The 5483-nt window shown below is 33.9% G+C and overlaps 1 pseudogene; it reads right to left on the bottom strand.

Moving 5' to 3' along the window:
• Positions 1-3166: 3166 nt before the first annotated feature.
• Positions 3167-3513, bottom strand: LOC116751753 (annotated as a pseudogene).
• Between the last annotated feature and the right edge of the window lie 1970 nt (positions 3514-5483).

Genomic DNA, 5483 nt, shown 5'->3' with positions numbered 1-5483 from the left:
AACAGTGGCTTGGATTCTGGTAGAGGCAGAGGAAATGCAAAGAATTAGAATAGAAAGAGTTAATTACTGGGAAGTAATGATATGTCCAGTGAATGTGTTAGCGTTCATACTGTCCTTTTGAAGTCCTTCAGGGACAGGAAATATAGCTTCTTAAACTTTCTTTCATAATATTCAGTATAATTACAGTCAGAAATTTAATAGATGTGTCTCATCATAAAATCATAGACTTGTAATGACCCTGAAAAGTTGTTCTACTTTACTGCCTTTCCTTAGGATAGGAAAATACAGTTTCTATTAAAAGTATTTTTATTCTTGTAATCTAGGTAAGGGGGTTTTGTATTAAGTTTGGACTCCCTCTCATTAAAACTTCCTATAATCTAATCAGCCATGGGAAAACCCACTGGTATTTTCCTATCCTTCACTATAACTTGGTTTTGGATGCTCTTCATGACCCATCTGGATTATTTCTAATAGCTTCTATGTCAGCTTGTTTGACTACAACTTTACAGTGGTGTAACCAAATAGAAGTTAATTTTTTTAAATCACATAATAAGAAGTCTAGAGGTAACATGATTGCTGATTTTGTTAATTTTATATGTCTATGTATGAATATCTCCACAATAAAGTTTCTATCATTCTCTTGGCCGTTTTCACATAAGGTCACAACATAGCTGGCATTATGTCTCCATTCCTAGTGGGAAAGTAAAAGAGGTATAATAAAGAAAACAGAGTGACAATTATATCAGGAGGGCAAAGGATTTTCCAGAGAGCCTAAGAGAAGTCTTGTCTCATTGGCCAGTATTGTCACATTATTTCTTCTACGTGAAAAGGAGTCTTGAAAGATGTATCTTTTAGCTCACCATACTTTATAAGTAAGGAATGCTAATAAAAAGGAAATTGGAATCCGTGCTAAGACAGCCAAACTACAGTATCTACCACAATTTCCTAAATAGTATTTTTCTTTCTTATTCTTTGTCCTTTTAACTTTCCTACCCACCTATACTTCCCAATACAATGCCAAGTCTTATCAAATTAATCTTTGCAAAACATCACTTTGGCCATATAATTTCCCATTGACTACAGGAAAAAATAATGCTTCTTAACCTGGCATTCAAAGATCTTTACAGCTTGGTCCTAAAGTACTTGTTAAAATTTATCTCTAAATATTCTTATATAGAAATGCTCTACTCCAAGCAATATCTGGCTTGTTACTATCTTATGTCCTGTATTTTCCTAATTCTGTTTTACATGATCTTTACCTTACACAGATTCCATCTTTCCTCATTTTATACATTCATCATACACAACTTCCATTTTAAATTCTGTCAGACCCTCCCCTCTTCCCCCAGCAGTAATTATCCCTGCCTTTTAGTTCTTATGTATATTTATTTGCCTTGTTTTTATACCTTGGTTTTATTAATTATTTTATGCAGTCTACCAATTACATTGCAGTTCTGTGCGGGCAGGGTCTATGCCTTTTGCCTTTTCTTGTGCCTGTATATCATATCATATCATATCATATATCATATCACACAGTGGGGGCAGAACACATATTTGTGGGTTTAGACCATGTTGAAACAATTTCAGACAGAAAAATTATTTTTATTTAAAAATATTTCCAGTACTGCATCAGAGTTTAACTACCTCTAGGTTTAACCAGTTTTCTCCTTATGTGCCCTCAAATCAAGATATACAGCTATATTATGCTAGGTTATTTTAATATTAATTTACAACTATAAATGTTTACCTTTTCAAGATCTGATCAGCTGCATACAAGATCAGCATTTTGCATTTATATTGAATTTTCTTCATCATATAGTCTTGTTTCCTTAATCATTTGCACATTTGATAACAAAATTGACTTATTACATATAAAAGGTTCACAAAACAGAATTCACCTCATGACCTTTTCTTATTGTGTTTTAATGGTCTGTATGGTATAAATTGATATGATTATGTCAGAAAATAGCAGAGACAGACAAATCATACGAACCCATAATGTACCCAGTGATCTGTGAGCTGAGAATACATTTTAAAATTTATTTATATTTTGGGGGATACCTCCCAAAGACACTATTATGATGAATTGAATAACATTTCAGTGAAAATGTTTATAGTGTTTCAGAGTAACAAAAGCATTTACTACTGGAGATTTTCAGACTAGACAAATTTAATTAGGCTAGCTAAGAGGCAAGATGAAGAAAAGAGCTGCTTGCCCGTTCATTTTCTACTAGCCAGCTGAAATTTCAAATACAGCAACTTCTTTCTGTATCAATCACAGGTGTATGGAGATAAATCAAAACAAACTATTTCTGTAACATTACAATATAGTAAATTGCATCATGAGCTAGCACAGTGGGAGTGGTATCAAACAGATATTCAATTTGTGAAAAGAGTTATCTCAAAACAGGCATTTTCTGAAATACTTTGCTAAACACTGGTATGTTAATTGTTTTATTGGCATACCAATTCCTGTGGCTTATACAGAGGTTGCAGGATGTAGCTCATAAATTTCAGAATAAGATATCTGGGTGTGAATCTTACATCCATTACTCGTTAGTGTGGGCTAATTAGTCTTTCTGAATCTTGGTTTACTTACCTATAATCACAGTACGGCTGTGAACATTAAATACAAAAAAAAAACCTTTATAAATAGAATAGTACATGTAATAATTGATTATTAACTAATGTTAGAATCCTTTTTCTCTAGTAACTCATGTTTCCAATCCATTAAGCACTTTCCTAATTGTCATCTTAGGGACCCACCTGGCCCAGTTTTAGCATCATTAAAACAAAACAGAAATACTAGTATGTAAAAAAGGTAATTGCTGTGTGATAACAATTTAACTTGTATCTCTCAAATAACTCTAAATTTTAATCAAGTTTATCTCATAAAAATACTTCCAAAAGTCTTCCTTTTTTCCTCCTCTTGTTTGTTTACAGCCTACAGGGTCTGATAAGCCTCTTATTTTTAGAATCTTTCACCCTTCCTCTCCAAAAACATTGCCTGAACTTTAACTCATGAAGATTCTTATGTCTTGATTTTTTTTCCTGCCTCTTTAGTCATGTTTCTTTCTACTCATTCTTTATTCTTTTTTAAGTATTATTTCCATTTTATTGTCTTTTCAGAGAATAGCGTTTCTCCAGTCTTTAAGGACTTATCTCCTTACATGGGCTTTGGTGGACTTTGTGGGGCAGCACGCATAGATCTAAATTGGGGTGAAGGTGCTTGGTTCTTCCCGGCTTCCTGAGAACAATTCCTGACTACCTTGTTGTGAATGGCACAACTCACGCAGTAATGTAGTTTCACATACAGCTTGGGAAACAGATAGGCATTGAAAACACTCGCTTCAGAAATGTCCCTGAAAGCTGCAGCCTCTACTATGTTCCAAATGACAAACTTCTTAATGGCCTTGTCCTTGGGCATGCATTAGGCACAGTTGGTGCAGCGAATGGACTGCACATGGCCATGGCCATTTGGGCACGACCATTGTTCCTTCTTTTCTTGGTCATCTTGGAAGCAAGACATGAGAGAGGACTCTTTCTACTCATTCTTTAACTCCCTATATGAACTTTGGGAGAATGGTCTGGTAAAGGTACATTTTCTTGAGGGATGAAAGAAGGTGAAGGCAGGAAAGAGCAAAAAGAGAAGTAGAAGAACATTAACATTTCAATACATCTTTTTTCAGTTCTTGTCACAGGTGAATGAACTACAATATTTTTAAATTGTTTTGGGCAACAAAGTTTAGTCTTGAGTTATCAACTTCGTCTTGAACCTCAAAATCGATTCTTCTTATGATTTAGATTAGAGTACAAAACTATTAATAACTCCTATTTCCTAGAAATTAAAAAGAAAAGTTTTTAAGATTGTTCATCTCACTTCATTGAGAAATCAAGGATACTCTTTTATATACATTTCATTCTTCCTATTCTTTCTAACATTGTCATTCAAAAGTATATCCTTTTCAGATTTATTCTAATCATAAAATTTCCTTCTTATTTTATTTTTGTCTGGCATTTTGAAGTAGTGATTCAGCAGCCAACAATCACTTACCGAACTCCAGATATATGTTAGGGACTAAATCATTTCCTAGAGATACAAAGTCTAAGAGGATAGAAGCTCTGTTCTTAAGGCCAGTGATAGTAAACTCCATGTTGTCTAGTTACTATATAAGAGGGTGCACTTTATGAGAAGTTACAATTCCTAGATGACTCATAATGATACGTACCCAATTATATTGACTTGTGCCATATTCTGATAGTAATGGATGCTTATGGAAAACACAAAATTAGAGGGATAAAAAAATGCTAAAAAAATGCCCCGTCCAAAAAAAGGCCAACTATGTTTTGTCATATTTTTGTGGAGAATTAAGTTGTTGGAGAAGGACATAGTTGTCAGGTAGAAACTTAGGAATTGTAAAGGGCATTCTAAAGGGCAAGAAAAATCCAAACTGTTTTAGTGGCTTTTAGGACATAGGAGCCAAACTACTATTCTCTTGAGGGAGAAACATATACTTTTCTTGGCTGAAACACAGCTCTACATGAGTTGGAACTTATCTAAAAGAAAAGGGGAGTTAAGAAAGAAGAATGTAGTTAACAGAAGATTTAATTGTGAAAATATTAGTAGTTGAGTTTAAGGGCTCATCATTCATTCATTGATCCAACAATATTTATTGAGTATCTACCATGTGCCAGACATTGTGTCAGATGCTAAGAATAGAGCAATAAAGTGGTAGACCCCTTATCTTTCATCTTTGGGAGCTCTCAGTCTATGAATTTAAAAAATGTACATTTTTATTTCTCTATGTGTTTAGTGTCTATGAAAAGTTATGTGATAAGCAGGCACCTGTGAAATATTCAATGAGTAAGACCTGTATGTCATTCATTAATTATTTGCTGAAAAAAGGACACATTCCCTGACCTTAAGAAACAAACATAATAACTCACATTTAGCCCTTGCTGTGTGCTAAGCAGTGGTAAGTGCCTTATGTTGATTTTTTTTAAAAATTGAATCCTTTCTATAACTCTATGAAGTACTCTGGTTATAGATGAGGAAAGTAGTTTAGAGAAGTTAACTAAGTTGGTCCTAAGATTCTATAACTACTAAGTGGCAGACCTAAATTTTGAAAGGAGCAGAGACTCCAGGTTCCTCTCTTAACCACTATATCACATTGGATTCTATTGCCTTCCTTATATGGTTGGCAGGTTCCCAGGATCTAAAAGTCTTATATGCTTTTACTCTCTATTGTTGATACTGTTCTAATACAGAATACAGAAACTGATCATTGCATCAATTCTATGAAAGTTTTCTTATAATGATTTATGTCAAACTAGGTCATCAGTCATCAAAAAGGGAATAGAGAAAGATCTACTTATTTAATTGGCATATTGTCTCAATCAAAAATCATAAACCTACCACTCTCTGCCTGTCAGAGTTCCCATTATGAGTTACACTTCTGGGATAAGACCTTAAACTCTCAATG

The sequence above is a fragment of the Phocoena sinus genome, chromosome 3 (genome assembly GCF_008692025.1).
Source record: "Phocoena sinus isolate mPhoSin1 chromosome 3, mPhoSin1.pri, whole genome shotgun sequence".
NCBI lineage: Eukaryota > Metazoa > Chordata > Mammalia > Artiodactyla > Phocoenidae > Phocoena > Phocoena sinus.
This window is presented reverse-complemented; position numbering and strand designations above follow the sequence as displayed.